The sequence below is a fragment of the Sturnira hondurensis genome, unplaced genomic scaffold (genome assembly GCF_014824575.4).
Source record: "Sturnira hondurensis isolate 20B ecotype Veracruz unplaced genomic scaffold, ASM1482457v3 Scaffold0006437, whole genome shotgun sequence".
In the NCBI taxonomy this organism is placed as follows: Eukaryota; Metazoa; Chordata; class Mammalia; order Chiroptera; family Phyllostomidae; genus Sturnira; species Sturnira hondurensis.
Window position 1 is genome coordinate 4,205,824 of NW_028079068.1, and position 15,899 is coordinate 4,221,722.

At 43.8% G+C, this 15,899-nt stretch overlaps 1 non-coding gene across 1 annotated transcript; it reads right to left on the reverse strand.

Annotated features, from left to right (window-relative positions):
• Positions 1–2,649: 2,649 nt before the first annotated feature.
• Positions 2,650–2,790, reverse strand: LOC118989251 (U4 spliceosomal RNA). The gene has a single exon (XR_005066970.1). It is a non-coding gene; the product is annotated as a U4 spliceosomal RNA (small nuclear RNA).
• Positions 2,791–15,899: the final 13,109 nt, after the last annotated feature.

Below are 15,899 nucleotides of genomic sequence, written 5' to 3' on the forward strand. Positions count from 1 at the left end.
CTGTAGCCATTAGGAGGGAGAGCCACGCGGTTTCAGCAGAGTGCAGACCCCCCTCTTGGCTAGGTGAAAGGGAAGACCACGCAGCTTTGCCAGAATGGAGATCCCTGTGGCCAGGTGAAGAAGAAAGATGTGCGCTTTTGGTGGAGTGCGGCTTTGGTAGAAGAGGCCCACGCAGCTTTGGCGTGCTCCCTTTGGCTGAGTGGCTTGGAAACCAGGAGAGACTTTGACTGGAACTTGGTACAAAGAATTCTTGCCAGTGAAGGGTGCCACATGACTTTGGATTAATTGGAGATCCTGCTTAGACAGAGGACACAGCCCACAGTGCCAGCGACCTGAAAAACGGGCGTGTGCTCTTTTCCTGATTTACGGTACCCGGAGTTGGGACAGTGGGAGAAGGGAGCGCTGTGTGTGTGTGTGTGTGTGTGTGTGTAGGTGTATACCCTTAAAGACTTTAATATTTTAAGGAAGGCATTAGGCCTGAATAGCATTAAATAAACATTTTGTTTCCTTTCCACAAATCTCTGGCATTGAGAGATGTCTTTCCAATTGGCAGTGGACAGAAGAGCCCTATAGATATTAGTGTATCGTCCTTGGGAGGGGCCCCTGTTTTCTGTAGCAGTTTTTGACATCCCTCGGTGGGCCAAGTATCGCCCCCCCCCCTCGGACCCTTTGTTCGGTAACATCAACACACTAAAGATACGTTTGGCAAAATTGTTGAAAATGCAGATTGTCCCCATGGCTACTTCCTACCTTGCTTCTAGGTCTTGTAATAGGTCTTGGTTGGACTCCAGAATATGCATTTTTGGCGGATTCCCCCAGCCAATTGGATGCAGTTGAGGTTACTTCCTAGTCTCGGGGTTCCTGTTCTCTCAGTTGTCCACCCTCCACCACCACCAGTTCTTACATCCCATACACCTCTGTCTACCTAGTGCCTGCTTTCCAATCCCTCTGCTTCAGGGACTACATGATAAACTATGAATCTTTTATCAGAAAGAGCTCTGGGCGCCTTGGCTGGTGTAGCTCAGTGGATTGAGTGCGGGCCCGAAAACCAAAGGATCGCGGTTCGATTCCCAGTCAGGGCACATACCTGGGTTGCAGGCCAGTTCCCAGCAAGGGATGCATGGGAGGCAACCATACACTGATGTTTCTTTCCCTCTCTCCTTCCCTTCCCCGCTAAAGATAAATAAATAAAATCTTTAAAAAGAACGAGAAAGAGCTCTAGGGCATAGTAACACACGTATAGAAAGGGGAGGCAAAACCTGCATAGATGTGGTGTTGAAGTTTGGGTGGTACCAGGAATGTCAAACAGAGGTGGCTATACCAAAATAAACATCTGATCACAAAACTAGAAGGGTCTGTAAAGATGGCATAGAACTTAGAGATCAGAAAAGTAAAACTGAGAGAAATGAAGTAACAAAACCATGGTAAACCCATGAATAGTGATTAGTTACGTTTCTGAGGATAAAGTTTGGGTGGCTGACCACCTTCCATGGGTGGTGTATCTGTGTGTGTGTGTGTGTGTGTGTGTGTGTGTGTGTAGTGGTCAGGGGGTGGGGGTTGAAACTCTGAAGAATGGTATTGATCCTTGAAAGAACCTGGCTTTCCTGGAATTGTAGCCAATTTGTCTGGCTGGGTCCACTCCATTCCAACCACCATAGAGAGCATTATGCCTCCAAAATCAATTGGCTCTGGTTTTTCCTAAAAGAATCTATAGTCTACCTAACAACATGACATATGAAAAATTGAGGGCCAGGATGGGACAAGGGTAATCAATAGCATGTGCTCAGGCTCGGAATTTTATCTAAAAGCTCTCACCCAATTTCAGACACTTTGCCAACTGAGTGTTGCCACCCCAACTGCCAAGCACACTTATGGTCACTTTTGATGAGTACTCGGACATTTTAGATATTTTCCCACAGCTTTTTTTTCTAGTGAAAGTATACACGAGAATAAAGACATTGGAAAAAATAAAACTAGTGCTATTCAAAGCTGTATGCCTCAGCTGTGAAGACAAATTCTGGCTTTTGCTCTCCTTGTCCATCAAGTAAGCAATGCTTTGGAAAGCAGTCCACCAGCTCCCACCTTCTTCCCTACACAACCAATTTTCTTGTTAAAAATTTATACACACACACACACACACTGCTATAAGCACCAGGCCAAAAGTGAACAGTAAATCCAGCCTGACTTTATCTTGTATATCTGTAGTGTGTGTATACACCTTTGTGTGTGCATGTGCTTGTTCAGGTGTGTGTACCTGTGTGTGTGACAGAGAAAGAGACAGAGAGTCAGCTGTAATTTGAGCCTTTTTAAAATTAAGACCCTTTAAGAGGGAAAAAGATAACAAATTATTACTAAGAAATCTGTAATTTTAAAATACATGAGAATAATCGGCACTGACAGGACCCAGGATATCTCAGGCGGAACACTTTTTCCCACTCTTCGTTTCCGAGGGGAGTCATTTCTTCCAACACCACTCTTGGCCTCTTGACTCACTCCCAGTGGGTGGAGAGACTTTATTAACTCGAGAATGAACACTGATCAAGCTTGCACACCCAGCATTTTGACCACTTGAGAGGGTCAGTCCCAAGAGACTTCACTACTTCTGCATGGTGGGAGGTCTCCATGCACATTGTTAGGTAACTCTGATGAACTCTAGAGCCTAGTATTAGTCAGCCATTTAGGGAGCAACTGCCAACACTTGCTATTTTTTACCTGCCCTCTTTTTTCAATTAGCAATAATCGCGCCTCGGATAAACCTCATTGGCTACGATACTGCCACTGCGCAAAGCTACCTGCCCTCTTTTTTATATTTTGTCACACTGGGCTTCTTCTGAGACGTATTTCCTATGGAATGCGGAAAACCTGCAGAAAGGCTGTGGGAGAGAGGGACACAGTGACATAGAGCTCCTGGCTCATCTCAGTGGCAGAGAGACCTTCGCACTGGGTTTAATGAGAGCTGCTTCCAGTATTTCCCCAGGCTCGTGCCTGGGCCATCTGGCCTAGGAACTCCTGTGCCCTTCCTTTAGGTCAAACTAACGCGTCTCTCCCCCAAGATCTACTGAATCAATATTGGTGGTGGGATCCAGGAATGCAAGTACTTCCCAAGCTTCTCAGGTTGTTCTTTATACCAAAGCTTGAGAACTGCTACAACAGAAATACTTCCTTTGCTCCCATAGGCCATCCTCACATAAAAGCTCTTGAGACACCACAGGGAAGTTTCAAATGTCCTCCTCAAATACGGTACATACCTGTTTCAGCAAAGGTGTCTTTAACAAATTTCCATTTCCCCTCCACATATAAACTGATGAGGGTCTGTGAAACCTCTAAGAGCTATTAAATTTTGCCCACATGTGAATATATACGCATGTTTCCAGACAGTGTCTACAGATTTCAACATTCCCATGGGGTTTCTCCAACCCAAACAAGACTTGGGAGTTTTGAAATTAGAAGATAATGTCCATCCAAAAAGACTGCTTATTATTTTTTTTCAACAACTCTTTTGGGCACCTAAAAGCATAACAAAGTACCGAGTTTTGCAGTGCAACTTTCGTTCAATGGCCTTATTTGTCTGCCTGTCGTTTCTTTATAATGAAGCATCCCTGGACTAATTTGAATTGCCTGCATCCCAGACTCCCCGTGCAGGTTGCCTTATGCAAAAAGAGGACAAAAGAACAGAAGCATCTGTGCTCCCTTCTCAGCCTCAGTTACCTCTGAGGAGCATGGGTGTCTCCGCTTCCCCGTGGAATACATTAACTCTTCACATTTCTCCTGATGAGAGTCTCAGATTCATCTGATACCAGGTGCAGAAAGAAATCTTTGAAACTCTAGACAGGTTAAGGATAAAGGAGGACCCCAGGGCACAAAGCAGATGTTGTAAGTAATCACAGAGACAGAAATTTTAATCAGTTCTTCTGTTTTTCCCAGACAATTCTGTTTCCTAGATTAATAGGAAGCTGTTGCAATGTTGAATTGCCCAGGTGTGGCAAGATACAGTCCTACCCTCCTAACCTTGGGAAGCTTACAGCCCAGCATCTATAGCCTTTATGAAATTTAAAGTCGTTCAGAAAAAAAACGACCTGTTTATTTTTTAACAATAATTCCAAGTAACATACAACTTGTCAGTCTTTGGAGTTAAATAGACAGGTTTGGGGTTGGGTTTTTTTGGAAGGGGATGGAGAGGGTTATGTTACTTCTTTAAAATTTCCAATACAATAAAAATATTTAATACCATATTTTGCCATGTATAATGCACACTCTTTTGCCCAAATTTTTGAGGGAAAAATAAGAATGCACATCACACATGGGTATAATGATTACACACCATGGGTAGAATAATGAGCACAATGATCCCATGTATAATGCACACGAAAAGGTGCGTGCATATTATACATGGGAGCACATTGTATGAAGACACGTGCAAAACAATTTCCATTTGGTGTGTCCATGGTGTTACTTCCTTCCCCTTCCCAAGCTGAAATGGGAGACTAAACATTTTGAATGATCTGAATTTCACTCCAACGGTGCAGTAGGCAGATTCTGAGATGGCATCCATTGAGCTTCATCTCCTAGAGTACTTGACCTTGTATAATCCCCACCCTTGAGTGTGGAATGAATCTAGTCACTGCCTGCTAATTCATAGAATATGGTAAAAGTGATGGGATGTAACATCTAAGATTAGGTAATAAAGAATATAATCTCTCTCTCTCTCTCCTCCACCCCTCGCTCGGGAGGAAGCAAACTGCCTTGTTGTGTGGAATCCTACAGAGGGGCCCACGTGTCAGGGAACTGACCTCTGGCCAAGAAGCAGCCACATTAGTGAGCTCAGACGGGACCCATCCTGAGTGTGGAGATGACGTTAGCCTCAGCTGGCACTCTGATGACGGCCTACGAGATACTCAAAACTCAGCTAAGCTGCACCCTGATTCTTGGCCAGTAGAAACTATGGGGTAAAAACTGTTGGTTTAGGACCCTAAGATTTCATGTAATTTTGTTATGCAGCAGTAGATAACTGAAATCAGTGGAGAGAAAGCGTAATTCACCTTCATGCCAAAGAAAAAGTTCCGTTTCTCTGGACAGCTGCAATCCACTGAAACGCATCTAGAAATCTTTGGTTTTTGCAGTGAAAACGATTACAGAGGAGTTAAAGTTGAAAGGATGAAAGGGGCACACAAAATCGGCTATTTCAAACCTCCCGTGCAAGACTCTCCCAGCTTCCGGGCAATAAAATGAGGATGGCTGAATATTTGTTACACCGTTCCTGTGTGCCTAACTCTGCGTACAGCACTGTATAAGGACCACTCCACTGAATCCTCACACTCACCCCAAGCATTACTATTACAGACATTTAACAGCTGAGAAAGCTGAGGTAGAAAGAGATGAAATATCTTCCCATCTATGCAGCTAGAATTTGAACCCAGATCCTCCTGAAACGGAAACTCATATTAAAAAAAAATGTTTTTCATAAAACTCCAATTTTGATGCACAGGACTCTGACGAGACCTAACAAGGATTGGCACCAAGTGAATTCGATGGTACTAGGAAAACTCCTTTTCCAATACTTCAGTAATTTTATTTCTGTCCAATTCAAAAAGAGGCAAATGTGGTTATAGAAATAAGATCAGTGGTTACCTCTCAGGGGGGGGTGACTGATAAGGGCCATAAAGCAGGCTTCTAAAGTAGGAGGAATGTTTCTATCTTGGTTGTGCTGACCTTGTAAAACTTTACCAAGCTGCACACTTAGTTTCGTGTACATTTACTATGTATATTCTTTGTGTCGAAACAAAACATCTGTATCTCTTTTAACTATTAATTCCCTGTATAAACATTAACTATTTCTAATTCTTCCTCTCTTTGTTGTTTATGATTTTTTTTGAGACAAAATAAATACCAGACTTTGTGAGTGGCTAATCAGTGGTTTAAGAGAAACCAAAAAGAAGAGGGTACCTGGCTGCCAGCCTCTCTTCTGTGTGGCCGCGGCTCCCTCTTGTCAAATTTTCTCTTGTTTTGTAACCGTTATCCTCATGCTTTGAGGACCCAGTGGTGAGGCTCTCTCAGCTGGTTGTCCAACAATATGATCATTCAGCCAACATTTTGAAGCCCTGTGGCTAGATTTCTAAAAAACTATTACCACCAAACAAAATCTGTACTTGAGAGGCTCAGAGATGAATGGAGAAGAGATCCACTCAGCGTTCTAATGGAAACATGCATGAAATTCTACAAGGGCTTGAGGAAAGAAACACAGGATACAAAGCACACAGAGCTGTCTGCTCAAAGGAAATGATGTGCTAACTGGCCTTCCAGGGTAAGTGGGAGATCCCCTGAAAACAAAAGTTCCCACAGCAGATAGCATCTCAGGTCTACTGCTTTCTAGGTACATTCCAAATGCTTGTCATATATACTTAATTTTCACATCACCCTAAAAGATAGGACGGTGTTACCAACTTTACTTAAGAGATGAGGAAGTCGACAGATTGGTTCATTTGCCCCAAGACCACAAGCCAGGAGTAGACACACAGCAATCAGAAGAGGCATTCGGGATGTCTGTGGTTGTAACTGCAGCGGCAGGAATGAAAGCAGTACGATCACAGAGATTCTGGTCTCCTCTGAGGGACACATTAGAGCATGAATGGGGGGCGGGGGGAATGAACCTGGTATGATAGCAGGGACCAAAGTGTCATTCCACAAATGGCATTGGACCTGATTAAGTGGGCACCCATTGAAGGCGTTAAGTCATGGGAAGATGGTTATTTACAAAGATCGCTTTCAGCAACAGTTGGGGTACAAGGTAGTGTCACAAAGAATGATTGAGACCTCCTGAAACGCCGCAGTGAGGATCGGGGTGAAGGGGAAGTATGGCTCAGAAAAGTGGTCCGCACCATGTGGGCAGGACAGTGACATCAGCGTCCCCTGGAACCTGTTAGAAATGTCTATTTCCAAGCCCTGCTCTTGACATATGAATCACAAGCCCTAGGAGTATGGCCCAGAGAGAAATTTTACTGACACATTCTGATTCATACAAAAGTTTAAGAACCGCAGGCCTGGAGCCTTAGTTTTAACCCAGGATACACGTTAGACTCACCCGAAAGGTTTTGTCAAGATCGTTTCCGCTCCACCCACCCACTCTAATTCAGCAGGTCTGGTGTGGCAATTCAGCATGTATATTTGTAAGAGCTCCCTCGGTGATGCTGATACATGTCATGCCCTGATTAAGAACAACTGGAACAGAAAATGGAGTCTGATCCCAGGCCCACCTTGCACACGGAGTCTTCCCTGCTTCAGAAAACCTTGAAAGAGTAACTTGCTAACGTCTGCACCTGGCGCTGCGTCTCAGTCTAACTCTTTACCTGGGGATGTCCTGTCAGGTCTGCCCACGTGCACAGGGATGCCCCTCCCCTCTAATTCCTACGTCATCCCGACCTTTTGATGTTTGCATTCCCTCCAGCAAATAAAACCAGGGAAAGTGGCACATTCCCTAAGTGTTTATTTCTGAAACGTGTCAGATAATGGCTTCAGAGTGAATGACTCAGTCCCTAATAATAACACTGTATTAACCGGTGAACTCAATGTAATCCGAATTCATGGGAATAGTGAAACAGTTTTATACTTGTCAGGACTGAGATTTAGAAAGCAAACAAGCCAGCCAGAGAAGAGAGGCAGGCGGCTGTGAGAAGCTGAGCCCCAGAGTGGCCTCATTTCGTACCTGTCTCCTTCCATCACCAGGTTCATCTCTCAGTTCTTCCTCAGGCCATTTGAGTCCTCTCGGCTTACGCTAACATCTGCTCTGGAAACACACAGAGGTAACTACTCATGTAGACATTCCCTGGGCTTGTTTAAAGACTCAGAAACCATACCACCTCCAGGGCATCCTCTTCCCCTTTGGAGTCTCCCCAGAAATTTTAGCACGAAGTCCAAATTCCGTATGATAGGGTAACAGGTGGCTTATTATCCGATTCAAATGATTTGGGAATGAGAAGCATGCTAGTAAATTATTACTATTCTTATTATTTGAGCTGGGACAGCCCCAGTCCAACGGAGTTATACATTAGCCTCCGCCTATGGCAGGGTCTCCATCTGGCCCCTAGTTACCTATTCATGTCCACCTTGTAACGGACGTGATGATTATAAAGGTGACCCTTGAACAGCATGCCATTGACCCACTCTTGGGTCTACTTATATGCAGATTTTTTTCAAGAAATACTGTAAACGCATTTTTTCTTCCTTACGATGTTCTTAGTAACATTTTCTTTTCTCTCCCTTACTTTATGGTTAAGAATGAAGTACGAGAGTACGTAATACATATAGTACCCCAGATATATGTCAAGCAACTGTTTATGTTATCAGTGAGGTTTCCAGTCAACAGTAGGCTACGGTAGCTAAGTTTTGGAGGTGTCAAAAGTTGTAAGTGTATTTCAACTGGGTGAGGGGGGCTCCCTAACATTGTTCAACCCCCCCACATGGTTCAAGATTCAACTGTATTGTTTCTAATTAGTACAAAGTTATGTGTGTTTTACTGTTAACCTTATTTTGTATATGAGAAAATGAGAAAAAAATCCAATAGCCTCTAGAACCTTTTATAAACGGAAAAGCAGAACCAGAAGTCAAACCCTCATCGTTTGGTGTTCATCAAATTTTCTTCAAACGGGTGTCTTCCTTAACAATAACTTCCTAACAGAACAAATGAGGACTCATTCAAATCCCCACATATAAAAATCCTGTTTTTTAAAGTGTCTGTATAGCTCTCTCCCTTAAGAGTAAATTGTTTGTGACATAATTCAGAGAAAACTTAGATAAAAGTATATAAAGTCAAAATTGTAAGTCTCCCTCTGATCCTGCTCTCAGTTAATCCCTTGCCAGAGGACAAGGCTATTCACAAAATCCCATTTATACTTCCAAAAATTTTTAAGATAAAAATAAACATGGATTTCTCTTTTTCCACACTTAACTTGAAATATACCATATGAAAAACTTTTTTAACACTTCATTAAAAAAATTCAGATAAGTTTTCAACCAAAAGTATAAAGTGCTTTCACGTATAAATCTTCTGACAAATGAGATTTCCCAATAGGGAGCTTCCATTCAAGATGGTGGTGTTGGCAGACAAGGCTCGCCTCCTCGCACAACCATGTCAAAATTACAACTAAAATATAGAACAACCATCACTCAGGAATGTCAGAAATGGAGTTGAATGGAAGTCTTAAAACTACAGAATAAAAGAAACCACATCCATTGGAACTCTTGGAGGGGCATGGAGGCGGAACAGGATAGCCCACGTGGATAAAAATTTGGGAGGAATGTCTCAAGAGTGAGGAGTCTTAGACCCACACGAGCCCCCCCCCCCCAACTGGGCAGAGAAGTCCCCAGAACTTCTGGCTGCAGAAATCAGTGGGAACTGAGTCCATGGAAGAAACTTCTGGAGCCCCAGGCAGTTTCTCTTAAAGAACCCACACACGGAATCACTTGCTCAGGCTCACTCTCTCTGAGCGCCAGCACCGGGGTAGCAGCTTGAAGGGCACCAGTGTTACACAGGGAGGAAGTGAAGCGTCTGACACCAAGGTAGGCAGAGACCATTGTCCCTTTTCTGAGCCCTGCCCCTCACAGAGCAAGTATCTGAGACCCCATCAACCTGACTAACACTGTGTGACCCACCTTGGAGATCCGCAGAGGCCCTACCCTACCCAACTTAGGGGCCCACCCAAGCTGCTTTTCCATAAGAATGGCTCATAAATTCTATCTTAGCTCCTAAATCCTGTCAAACAAGCTACAGCTGGCTTCAGCGAGTCCTAGCAACAGCCTGGTTAGAGTCAAGGCTTCATCTGGGAAACTCCAAGCCCAGCACAAGTAGCAGCCATTACAGATTGCTTTATAGCTCTGACAGGATGCCCTAGGCAAAACACAGGTAGGGGGTGACCTTGGCCTATACTACCTGGGAAACCCCAGGGCCTATTCACCCAATGGACAGCTACAGACTGTGTAGGATTCCCACCACCCTGCCGCTGCACAGCTGATCCTCCACAGGTGACAGAGGTTGGTGGTCAGTGGTCACAGCCAGTCCTTGCAGCTGACTGGCCTGGATGAATCCCTCCCATTGACCTGCCAACAGCAACCAAGGCTCAACTACAGAAGGAGGGTGCACTCAGACCACGTGAAGGGAACATCTCAAGTCCCCAGTGTGTGTGATAGGGGTGGCTGTGTCACTGGACCCTACAGGACACCTACTACATTAGGCCACACTACCAAGACACAGAGTCAAAGCTGCTCTACCTAATATATAGAAACAAACACCGGGAGGCTGCCAAAACAAGGAGACAAAGAAACATGGCCCAAATGAAAGAACAGACCAAAACTCCAGAAAATGAGCAAAGCAAAATGAAGATAAGCCATCTATCCGATGCAGATTTCAAAACACTGGTTATAAGGATGCTCAAGGAACTCAGTGAGGACCTCAGCAGCATAAAGAAGACCCAGTTGAAATGAAGGATACACTAATTGAAATAGAGAACAATTTACAGGGAAATAACAGTAGAACAGATGAAGCTGAGAAATCAGATCAATGATTTGGAACATAAGGAAGCAAAAAGCAGACAACCAGAACAAGAAGAAGAAAAAAGAATCCAAAAGTTGAGGATAGTACAAACAACCTCTGGGACAACTTTAAGAGATCCAACATTCACTTCATGAAAGGTGCCAGGGAGAAGAGAAAGAACAAGAAATTAAAAATCTATCTGAAAAAAATCATGAAAAAAAAACTTCCCTAATTGGGTGGAAAAAATTAAATAGACAAGCAAGTCCAGGAAGCACAGAGAGTCCCAATTATGATGGATACAAAGAGGCCCACTCCAAGACATATTACTGTTAAAAGGTCAAAGGTTAAAGATAAAGGAAGACTTTTAAAAGCAAGAGAAAAAAAGTTACCAGAAGGTTGCCAGATGGGAGTGGGGAGGGGGAGAATGGGTGAAGAGGTGAAGGGATTTAAAAGTTCAAATGAGTAGTTACAGAATAGCCATGGGGATGTAAAGTACAGTATAGGAAACGGAGTAGCCAAAGAATTTATATGCATGACCCGTGGATATGAACAATGGTGGGGGGATTGCCTGTGGGAATAGGGGGTGCTGCGTGGAGGGGGGCAAAAGGGGACAAATTAGGACAACTGTACTAGCATAATTAATAAAATATAATTAAAAAATAAATCTTCTGACAAACAAAAAGAAGATCACATTAATTCTTTTGTTAAAAACTAAGAGACACTTAAGAGTGGAAGGAACAAAATATATTTCCTGCTTAGTAATTTTGTTCCTGTGGTTGGCAGCCTCACAGAGTTTAAAATACAATTACTGAGTCCTGAGCCCGTTATGTGGAAGTTGAAGTACACGACTTAGACTCCTGGGAGGGGGTTACCATGCTGCCCCGACACTGCCATGAATAGCGTGGGTCACCAAACTATTAAACACCCGCGTCTCAGCTTTCTGGTACAAAGTCAATGTGTTAAGACATCAGAAGCCTAAAAGCACGTGTACCTAGAGGACACTAATGCACCAGCAACACCAGACGGGGCCGTCCGTCAACCTCCCTCCTCTTTCGGAATCCCTCCGACAAACATCCCCACCCCTGCTTGTCTACCAAGGGGGCCACTTTCTCCAGAGCAGAAGGTAAAGAAGCATCCAAAAGAAAAATCTGCTGTAGAATTATTGGACTGTGGAAGAGAGAGCATGGCTCCCTTCACCCACCCACTAACCATGTGCTCAGTCCAACAGAGATGCACCTTGAGACGGGAGGAAATACAGTTTTAATAATGGATGCATCTTTTCCACTCCTGAAGTTTCCTACTTGTGAAAAGAGGTCAAAATAATATAACCTTGGGGCATCCTGCACCTGATAACTCATTAGGGAGATCCTTATGTGGTTGGTAAGTCTAGAAGGATAACGGAGTATGTGTATCAGTCCGCTTGGGCTGCTATAACAAAATACTATAGGCGGAGTGGCTTAAACAACAGATGTTTGTTCCTCATAGTTCTGGAGGCTGGGAAGTTTAAGATCAATGTGCTGGCCTATTTGGTTCCCGAAGAGAGTTCTCTACCTGAGTTGCAGATGGCCACCTTCTCACTATAGCCTTACAGGGCAGCTGAAGGGGGGAGATTAAACTGTCCTCTGTCTCTTCTTATAAGATGGCACCCTCTCCTGGTCAGGGACTTATCTAAACCTAATCAGTTTTCCAAGGCCCCATCTTCGAAGGCCGTGTCACTGCAGGGGGGACACAATTCATCCATAGCGCATGCTCAGTCCAGTCCTCTCCCTGATTTTAGACGGGAGTCTGTCCACCAGACTCCTCCGTCTTCTCTCGCTCGTCCATGCGGTGAGCCTCACTGGACCAAGGGACAAAAGCGGCCTGATGCTTGAGTTTGCTATTAACAGCTCCATTCGGTTCATAAACCGAAGGCCAGGCCCTCTGCCTTGGCCTTTATCTACAATAAACATGAGATTCTGAGCACATTGCACTTTTTGTGGTTCAGTTCATCGCTACTACCAATTCTCTCTCCCTCTACGCATAGAGAATTGTGGATGTTTTTAGCCATATGTTCCAACTGAGCAAAGAATTTAGGCTCCTGGAGGGTACTCTCCCCGCTTAGGAATGTGCATGTGCGTGTGCGCGCGTGTGTGTCGGAGAGCGAACTGGTGGCGGTGGTTCATCCGTAACTCTGCTAGGCTAGTGTTCTGCATCTGCGCCCCAGGCACTCCTGGGCAGCCTTCTGAGTGTAGCACGAGCCTGCCTTTCATGTAACACATCCTCCACAACACTTGCTGCTTTAGCAATCGGAGCCTCTGTGCATGACTCACCGATATTCCAGGGTAAGGTCACTAGTAGAAAAACCGAATAAATAAGGCACACAGCCACCAAGCGGAATCCAATGAAGATACATTCGGGCCAAATCACAGAAAAGCATCGACTCAACAGATGAAGAAATTGAGAAACATGTTTATCTCAAATAAAAATGGGAGAGAAGGGGCAGCTCCAGGGTCAATTTATTCAGGTGGTTCATTTATATGGTGGTTCATTTATTCAGGTGGTTCATGTCAAGAACTCAGGGTTGTTTTCACCTAACACCAACGCATTAAATTACTCGAGAAAGCTTCCTTCATGGTCACTAAGTGATTGCCATTGCTCCAAGCATCTCATCCATCGAGTCGTGATAAAATTCATTGGGAAAAGAGGGGCGCACCTCTTCCTCTGTGTTCTGTTTTCAGAATAGACCCTTCACCCCAAATCCTTCAGCCAATTTCTAACGTGTCAGGGACCGGGACTTTCTCATGTTTCCTCCCTAAACCTATCGGTGAAGAAACGGTAATGGAATGAGTATGAATCAGGTTTTTCTGCATGAGCTACAACAGAAAATCACTGAACCAGCGAGGAACGAGGAAAGCCTGTTTGAGCCGGGAACCAACCACGTGTGTTACACTTACTGGACCGAACGGGCGGATCACGCAAAAACGTGTTCTTCCGAGTAGCATGCAGGCTCACTTCTCAGATCCAACCGAAACCGTGCCTCCCCACCCCGCTGGGTGCCTGGGGACTTCAAGGTAGGGAGGAGACAGAGACTAAAAACACTGGGATGTTATCAACTACATCAGCACCTGGAGATAGGAAGGCAGTGATCACACTTAATTAAATTATGTAAATCCTCTCCCCAATGGCTGGTGCTCTTGTTCCCTTGCATAAGTGGATGAAATGAACAAATAAATTACAGGAATACTCAGATTCACTTCCCTGGGAACTGTTAACATGGTCCCTGCCGAGGAACACAGAGGGGCAGACCGAGAGCATGGACTTCAATAGAATTTCATCAGGACGGCGCGCCGGCCAGCCTCTCTGGAGCTTTAAATTAGATGTGCTGGTGCCAGCACAACCACTTATGTGGAATAGGCACAATTACTCGAGAACTGTTGGCAGTGACGTGATTCATATCAATTAGATAAGAACCGTCTGAGAATGCGAAAATATATCCTATTCTTAGCGAACAATTAAAGGCTGTCGCATAATAATCAGGCTCTTGGAACATTTTCTTTAAACACTTCCATTTCCATTGACCACGTTAATTAAATTTAAGTTATAACTGAAATATAGGACGTTTCTGTACGTTTGTAGCTATGATGTGAAGAGCCAACTTGTGGATGGCCTAAAGAGATAAAAGAGGCTGGGTTTCCCGGTGGCTTTCATGGTATATGGAAGAGCAGTGTGGTGTGGAAGTGTGAGATTTCATAAGAGAAAACTCGACTTTAATTTTCACCTCTGCTACCTAACTCTGTCTTATGCAGATCAGTCGATTACTTTCAAAGTGTTTGTTCATCTATGAAGTGGTGGTCATAGCATCTGTTGTATAGATTTGTTGTATAAAACATTCAGGGCGGTACCTGGCGTATGGGAAAATGGATGTTAATGTTTATAATGGGTTTGAAATTACTTGCATATACTTGCTGAGTAATCGAGACCTGGAAACATATGTAGCATGAACATTATTTTTAGAGCCATGTAACTTAAGTTCTTTGAATGCGTAGGAATTCAGAACACTACATCCAAAAGACCAAACTTAGAATCTCCTGTGATGGTTAATTTTATATGTGCACCCTGGTTAGGCCACAGTGCCTACCTCTATGTCAACTATTATTCTGGAAGTTTCCATGAGGATGTTTGTAGATGCGATTAACATTTAAATCAGTGGACTTTGAGTGAAGCAGATTGCCCGGCATTATGTAGATTGAAACTTCGTTCAATCAGTCGAACCCTTGAATAGAACTTGAGCTCCCCTGAGCAAGAAGGGATTCTGCCAGTGGACAGCCTTCAAATTTGAAGGGTCTCTGGACTACTGATCTGCCCTGTAGGTTTTGGACTTGCCAGCCTTCATAATCACCTGAGTCAAGTCCTTAAAAGAAACCACTTCTACGTATGTATTTGTACATATTCTATTGGTTCTGTTTCTCTAGAACCCCGACTCCATGCCTCCTCAGCCAGGAAAAGCATGTCACATGTTAGAGACAGCAGTTGGCAGATGTGGTATTAGCATCATGGTCTGAGCATGCGCCACCAGGTATGTCCCAAGCCACAGCTAAAGGACAGAGTAAATTCTGTGCACCTTCCTGGAAAACCAGACCCATACCTGCTACTATCACTGATTTCCTTAGAAGGGCAGTTTAGTCTTTGCAATACCAGAGTTTAAAGCCTCATTGACTAATTTCCCCCAAATATGTATCTAACTTAATAATATCCACTTATTTTACCTCCATTTTAGGTTTTATTCAGCCTTTCCTGGAAAAATGTATTGTCTAACCTCTCAGGACCTCCATTACCTTACATCTTTAATTGTTTATCTATCCACCTCCCTACCTGTTCCATCTTCTGATTTGTTCCCAGGTGCTGACTCTCTATTTGGGTTTTGTTTGTTTGTTTGTTTTTTGCATAGAGAGAAAGCAATGATATAGCTACACTTTCTAATGGCAAAATTGGGTCCTCTTTTAGCTAACTTGTGGGAATATAGCTATCCCTTAAAGAGAGTAATACAAGACTTCATCTATCGCAGGCCAGGATAAAGTTTAGAAAGTCAAATTAAATTACTTGATTGAAAAGAAAGACAAAGAAGCTGGGGATTTTTTTTCTCCTTACTCCCACAGAAAGGACTAATGAGAAGATTTAACATTTACTAGTCCTGGGAATTTATCTCTTTAAACCTAGTTTATGTCCTTTAAAACCAAAGTCATAACAAAACTATACCCCAGCCAGGGTAAAGGTGATGAACAGCATTTGGATTAAGAGGAACGTACAAAACCAAGACATCACAGTTCAGCTGTACCTTGAAATGGAAAGCAGAGTGTGGAAATATAAGCCTGGTTAATAACCAGGGCGTGTGCGTATC